General features: G+C 48.2%; 1 long non-coding RNA gene across 1 annotated transcript in view; it reads left to right on the forward strand.

Annotated features, from left to right (window-relative positions):
* Nucleotides 1-7,781, forward strand: part of LOC145723248 (uncharacterized) — a 20,652-nt gene that overhangs the window by 10,406 nt on the left and 2,465 nt on the right. The window lies entirely within an intron of this gene.

Below are 7,781 nucleotides of genomic sequence, written 5' to 3' on the forward strand. Positions count from 1 at the left end.
ATGCAGGCTCCATGGACCCACTGGATTTCGCTTACAAAACACCTGCTTGCCTATGTCACAGATAAAATTATTAAGAATTTCAAGACTGAGACAGAAGCAAAAGCATTAAACACCCAGACAGTGTCCTTCTGGGCACAGGGCCTCGCTCAGTGACATGGGCGGCACACCCGGGAAGCCTGCCGCGCACCGGGTGGCGATAGGCAGTGCAAGAGATGGGGCTTAGTGAGAGCAATTCCCAGGAGAACCCAGGGGCCTCTCCGAGGCAGCAGGAGGGCAAATGGAAAGGGGAGCTGAGCTCGAAGACTCTGAGGGCAATTGTGGGGTGGCACTGATTTTACAATCAACATAGGCCTCCCCGGCATGGCTCAGGCTCCGTGGGGGCAGGCTGCTCTGCACCCTGGCGGGGACAGGAGTGCCTGGGGAGAGCACGTCCCAGGAGACCCGCTGGTGCCCACAGCTTCTTAGGGAGCGCCTACCGCTAACTTCAAGGGATACCCCCTCCTCTCGCTGCTAACTGCACTTCCTGCACTTCCTCTCTTTGCTGCTCTCCTCCAACCTTTACCGTCTCTCCCTTCTCTGGCCAGCCCCCTTTGCAGATTTGTTTGGGGGCAGGCCCAGTCTTCCTTGGTGGTAAGAAATACTTCCAGAGAAAAATTAATTTCAGAGCAGCTAGAAAGATGAAAGCTTCTCCCAAAGGCTAAGAACAAATGGAAAAAACATGACAAAAGGAAGCTGGCCTCAAAATGCAGATACCTTTTGAAGGCTTTGGTGAAATCCAAGCCTCCAGCCTCTCAGCAGCTTGCAGGGAATATCAGCCCAGCTTCTGAAGTCACCGCCCAAGAATAAGCCCAGGTCGGGCTGAGATGAGCAGTGACAACAGAGAATTTGCTCGGCTGACGGAACCTCCTGGCCCCAGACACCCATTGTCAGGGATGACTCTGGGGCTGTGGCTTCTAATAAATTACACATGTGCACAAAGTCCTGTAAAAAAAGAGCGCGTTCACATTCACGACAACCCTGTGAGGCAGGAATCGGTAGCCAGCTTAGTGCTGGGAAACAGGGACGCAGGAGTCAAGGAAGCTAGCTCAGAGCCACCCAGCCGGTGTCAGAGCCAGGTTCAAACCCCAGCCCGCCCGACTCCAAATCCCCTGTTCTTTTCTCAACGCTGTGGGAGAATGTGTCTCTGCCCCAACCCTGCCCTTGAGCAAATCAGCACAATCAGCAAAGGGTAGCTTTCATTATGTCTTTTCAAACCCCAGGGATTTGCTCTCTTCTTTGCCCTGACTCAGCTACCCAGGGCCTCGTGCAGGCAGCGGTGGCATTTCAGGCATGGGAACACGCCCGTGCTGAGAGACCTGTCCTCCAGCTGGCATACCTCTCGGGTCCCTCAAATCACCTATATTCCAAAAGCCGAGGGGGGCGGGGGGGCGGCCGTAAGATCAGCTCTGTCCCAGCAGCTGGGCTTTGGGTGCAAAAACGGGGTTTATGGATTTGGTGCCGATGTTATTCCTACTGTTTTTCAAAGCCTGACTCCTTTGCAAATTTCAGGCCATAAGTTGTTCCCATTTTTAATATGGGGAGGCTGAGCGTAGAGCTGGGGGAGGGAGGAATATCCATTGAGCAGCACGTGGGCGAGGTGTCGGGGAAATGTTCACGGGAACACTTGTTCCGTGCCCTTTCTTTCCGTCTGAAATGACTCGCTGCGATTTCAGTCTCTTGGGCACTGAGCGGGCTCCCTGGGGACCCCTGACAGCTGACCCTCGCTGGGCCTCCCCATCAGTGCAGTGTGTATGGGTCTTTGTTCGGCAGTTCTGTGAGCTAGCCAAATCCCAGGCCAAGCCTGCTGCCTGCCCAGCTCTCTGAATGCTGGCGAGCCACAGGCAACATCTGCTCCAGAGGCTTAATCCAGCATTTGGAAGGGCTCCCTTCCGAAATCTCTGGCCTGGCACCACTCCCAGCCCCAGTCAGCAAAGAGCTGCAGCATTTATGTGGCTTTTCCAGCAAGGGCTTTGTATGGTCTGGGGAGCGGCTTTGATGCCCCTGGAGCGGGGAAGGGCTGAGGATGGAGGGAAGAGACGCAACACTGAGAAGACAGGAAGGCCTATACCCGCTCGCTCGGGCTCCAGACTTTCCACCCAGCACCCGAAGGCTCGAGGAGCCCACAGATGTGACTTACACACTTCAAATTCAACTTGTTGTTGTTGTTGTTGTTTAAGGATTTTATTTATTTATTTGAAAGAGAGAGAGACAGGGAGAGAGCATGAGCAGGTGGTGGAGGGAGCAGCAGAGGGAGAGGGAGAAGCAGACTCCTCACCGAGCAGGGAGCCCACCCCGACTTGGGGCTTGATCTCAGGGCCCTGAGATCATGACCTGAGGCGAAGGCAGGTGCTTAACCAACCGAGCCACCTGGGTGCCCCTCAAATTCAACTTTGATACCAATCCTCAGGCAAAAATACTTGTCAGTTCTAGCAGTATATTGTGGAATTTGGAGTTAAGAGGGGTGTCTGTGAATGCACCTTTTCATCTAGTTGCAGGGCATTTAAATATTTTGTGATCGTATTCACAAAGACATTCTTTCTGCAGTACGGCCATCTGGGTTCCCCACCTCCACAGATGATTCTAGTGTGTTACTCAATAATATGCCTTGGAAGAGGACAAGTGATGACATAGATGTTCAAAAACAACGCGTGTTTTGATGGAGGTCATAGCAATTTTGCAGAGAAAGCCACATAATTAATGATCCAATGAATTCCAGGACCCAACAAACAATTGAACTCAGGGACCTAAGATCCCCATGGCCCCTCTGACCTCTGAGCCGTGCTGCAGGTCCTCTAGCCACACACCCCTCGCCCCCCAGGCCCAGCCCCCTGCCTTTTTTCAGTGGGGCCCTTGGTAGTCTTTCTAGAAGCACTGAGTGTTCACTTTGTGAAACCATCCTGAGATCTCTTAGGTTTCTCGCCCCGCCCATCCCAAACGCACTGTCCTCTAGCCTGCCTCAGGCTCCGCCCTCTGACTCTAGCCCTTCTACACATGTCCAGTCCACACCAGAGCTCCTCAAAGCCAAGGTTCTCAGCAACTCCACACCCCATCCCATCCCAACCCTCTTAGGACTGGCTCTCTCAGGACATGCTGGGTTCAGGAACAGGATTAGGTGAAAGCCCATCACCACTGACTGATCATTGTCTACACACCGTCCGGGGATCCAAAGCCCCTCCTGGGCTCTTATACCCACACCCTAGAGGCCTTATCCCTTTCTCCCTGAAACTGACATCATTGGTTGAAGAACTGAGCACCAATGAGACTCCTGAGTGCTTCTTTCTGATGGCAGGGACTCAGGCTCTAAAGGAAGCCGAGGGATGGCCAGCTCACTCCTTCCTGTTGCAGATGTCCTTAACATTATCAGAACATCTTCATGAGCACCACATCAATTTTTGTGAGCACTTATGGACTTTTATGACACTTATAGGTCTTCAGGCATCTTACTGGGCCATTGCTTCAGTTAGTATTACCTTTAACAGAGATCTAACTACTGTGGCTTAAACACACTCATCAGAGCTGCCATAGCTCCAGCCATCACATCCACATTCTGGTAGTAAGAAGAAGAGCCAGGAGAAAAGGGGGTGCTTTCTTAGAAGCCCCACTCAACTGCTTACATCTTATTGGCCACTCCTATTTGCAAGGAAGGCTAGGAAGTGGAATATTTTAGCTGGGCACACTTCTAGTCCCAATAAAGTCAATCAGAGTTCTATATTAAGCAAGATGGTAAGAATGAATATTGGATAAGCAATTAACAATCTCTGCCCTACTGCTTTTTAAATACCTTATCTTTCTTGTCACTCTTGAGCTAGATGTGTTTTGGAAGTCTGAATTCCTTGGATTTTATAAAGCTGATATGGAGCTTATACTGCAAATTATATAATATCCCTACTGGTGTTTGGTCACAGCACTAGGCAGCCCACATTCACTCTTCTCTGGTGAAATGTTTAAAACTATATATGACCTCACGTTAGTCCAGGTCAGGAGTATATAACTTATGCTTTCTTTAAAATTAAGCTTATCCATAGTGAATTTACTATTTAATTGAATTCACTATTTAATTGAATTTAATGTATTTATACAACTTTGCTTTAAATAGAACTTCCCTGAAGCAGACCCCTAAGCAGGAACTCTTATGTTCTTTCAACACGGCTCTGGGCATCGTCATAGGAAGCTGAGTTCCCACAAGCCTCTTTTCCCCTATGCACTCGCTTTGGTATTAGAAAACCCATATTCTAGTTTTAGCTTCACCACTTCGAGCTGTATGACCTCAAGTGAGTTACTTAACTTCTCCAAGGAAGAAGAGCCTTGCTTTCTTCCTAAATAAAATAAGGATAAGGGTTACCAGTTTCTCATCCATAACTAAAATCCCAGAAATTCTAAAAACTGAGTTTTCCTCTAAGTTTGGCATAAAAACTGGTCAGGTTAAGTTATATACTCTAAACAGTCCGGATGATTAGAGTACTAATTTCTTTCTTATATAGTCCAAAGAGACTACTCTTTACCATTATTTATGTAAAATAATACATCTTTGTATTACATGTACATGGTGCAAAATTCAAAATGTACCAAAGTGAGAAGTAAAAGTAGTCTCCCACCAATTCTCAGTGACTTTTTTATGTATCTTTCCAGAGATAGCTCCTCACTTAGAAATTACCAAGTGTTTCCAGTGGTTGCCTCTGGACAATGGGATTAAAAGTGATTTCTTTTAAAAAAAAAAAAAAAGAAAGAAAGTGATTCCTTTTCCTTCTGTGTTCTGTTTTTATGCTGTTGTGGTTTTATGCCAATTATTTAACCCTCAGTTTTGTCGTTGGTAAAATATACAATATTTTTATAGCTATATATTGTCAAGATACATAGATCTATATCTGTAGCTATCTATCGATACAATATTGTCTGTGTAGCTCATACGGATAACATGCTCATCCTAGAGTCCAGCCCAGAGCAGGCACCCAATCCCTTCCCCTCCTGGTCAGAGGTCAGGCTAAAACACAGCTGGGTCCAGGCTCTAAATTTCGGGCATGTGCTGGTTGCTGATGGATGTTTTCCCCCCGGAGATCCACCCTTGTGTAATGAGGAAGTAAGTAGTGACATGTCAGGACAGGCAGGCCTCAACACCTTTCCAGAGTTCTTGTCCCCCTCCTCCTGTCCTCTTCCCCCTTCCTCTCTTGGCAAAGGAATCTGGGGTCCACATCTCTGCTTCAGGACTAGGGGCCCGGGAGGTTTCCAGGCAGATCCAGGTCTCCCCTTTGTAGTGTTGAGGCAGCCAAAACTCATGTCACCGCTCTCCTGTAATCAAAAGAGATAGGACTGGCTACATAATTTGCAGGGCCCGGTGTAAAATGAAAATATGGGGCCCTTGCTCAAAAATTAGTAAGAATTCTAAGATGAGGGGCGCTTGGCTGGCTCAGTCAGTGGAGCATGCGACTCTTAATCTCGGGGTTGTAAGTACAAGCCCCACGTTGGGTGTAGAGATTACATAAAAATAAAATCTTTTTTTTTTTTTAAGATTTTTTTTTTTAATTTGAGAGAGAGAGAATGAGAGACAGAGAGCATGAGAGGGAGGAGGGTCAGAGGGAGAAGCAGACTCCCTGCCGAGCAGGGAGCCCGATGCGGGACTCGATCCCGGGACTCCAGGATCATGACCTGAGCCGAAGGCAGTCGCTTAACCAACTGAGCCACCCAGGCGCCCAAAAATAAAATCTTTTAAAAAAATAGAATTCCAAGATGAAAACAGAAGAGCATTAAACTAAGGGCAAGGTTATACTGAATGTGGGGCCCCATGAGGCTGCACAGGTCTCATGCCCATACAGCTGGCCCTGGATAGGGCTAAGATATGCTCTGTCCCCACAGGAAGGCCCTCTGTGGGCCACTCCTCTCCCTACCATTTTGGTGAGGCTTTCATGGTATTGCCTCCTCTCCATTCCACACCTGAGGGCATTTGCAAGAAGTATCTGGCCTTGGAAGAGACTTGGGGCTCAGATGGAATCTGTGTCCAGCCAGCCAGCCAGCCAGCCACATGCGTGCACAGAGTTAGGCCTTCCAGTCATCTCTGGGCTGTCTTGGAGATCTAGAACTGATGTGTGCCCAGCATCGTGTACGAAGGTGTTTGAACTGAGTGTCTTCAGGTAGAACAGGCTCGTTCTCATGAGGCCATGGTCCCTCTACTCTGAATTGCCAGAACCTGCTACAGAAGATGCAATTGCCTGGCTGATGTCTGAACGTTTTAAAAACTGAGAGCCTCATGGGATGCCTCATTTGGCAAACCATCTGACTCCCCCTGCTCAGTGGGGAGTCTGCTTGAGATTCTTTCCTTCTCCCTTTGCCCCTCCCCCCTCTCTAAAATAAGTAAATAAATCTTAAAAACAAAAAAACAAACCTGAGGACCTCAGGTCATGATCTCAGGGTTGTGAGATCTAGCCCCATGTCAAGCTCCACACTGGGCATAGAGCCTGAACGGGATTCTTTCTCTCCTTCTCCCTCTGCCCTCCCCACTGCCCCCCACCTCTGGGCTCATGCTCTCATTCTCTCCCCAAAATAAAATAAAATGAAATAAAAACCAAGAGCCTTATACCTCACAAGTCAGCCCAGCTCAATTTCAGCCAGATATCCCCTGGGGGACACAGGGAGGGGATTCTTCAGCAACTGGTTCTCCTCCCCAAAGACAACCACTGTTAATTAGTCTTTGAAGATCTTCGCAGAGATAGCGTGGCTTGAGCTGATCTGGATTTTTTTTTTTTTTTTAAGTATGTTCTACGCCCAATGTGGGGCTTGAACTCAGGACCCCAGGATCAAGAGTTGCGGGCTCTACTGACTGGGCCAGCCAGGCTCCCCTGAGCTGATCTGGATTTTAATCCTGATTCCACTAATTAGATGGGGTTATAGGGTTTATCTGGTGCTGACTAGAGCACATTTTAAGAGATTCGTTGATATACATCAAATAACTTTTAAATGCCTGTATCTATTCCTAGTTAAATTATTGTCTAGCCTTAATAAGAAATATTTTGCAGACATGCAAACGAATGAAGCAGCTCCTTAGGTAACAATAGAAAATATCTCTAAGATGTACTAGATAAAAGGGCAAGAGGTGCCGGTAGCATGCCAGTTTTAAAAGAAAACGCACAGGGGCGCCTGGGTGGCTCAGTCGGTTAGGCGTCTGACTTCGGCTCAGGTCATGATCCCAGGGGCCTGGGATCGAGCCCCGCATCGGGCTCTCCGCTCTGCGGGAGGCCTGCTTCTCCCTCTCCCGCTCCCCCTGCTTGTGTTCCCCCTCTCTCTGTGTCTCTCTCTGTCAAGTAAATAAATCTTTAAAAAAAAAAAAAAAACGCACATCGTGTGTGTGTGTGTGTGTGTGTGTGTGTGTGTCTGCTGTTTACACTGATCATCAAGCATAATCAAGAAACCAATTTTGGTGCCACCGAGCGGGAAAGTGGAAGACAGGAGTCACAGCAGTCCTCCTCCTGTAATCTCTTTTGTACTACTTGAAGTTTTTAGCAGTTGGGTGTTTTCCTATCTAAAAATAAATCTTCTTTTTTTTTTTTTTAAAGATTTTATTTATTTATTTGAGAGAGAGAATGAGATAGAGAGAGAGAGCACAAGGGGGGGGAGCGGGAGAGGGAGAAGCAGACTCCCCGCTGAGCAGGGAGCCCGACGCGGGACTCGATCCCGGGACTCCAGGATCATGACCTGAGCCAAAGGCAGCCGCTCAACCAACTGAGCCACCCAGGCGCCCTAAAAATAAATCT

This window comes from Leptonychotes weddellii, chromosome 9 (assembly GCF_054177405.1).
Source record: "Leptonychotes weddellii isolate Sample4059 chromosome 9, ASM5417740v2, whole genome shotgun sequence".
Lineage (NCBI taxonomy): Eukaryota > Metazoa > Chordata > Mammalia > Carnivora > Phocidae > Leptonychotes > Leptonychotes weddellii.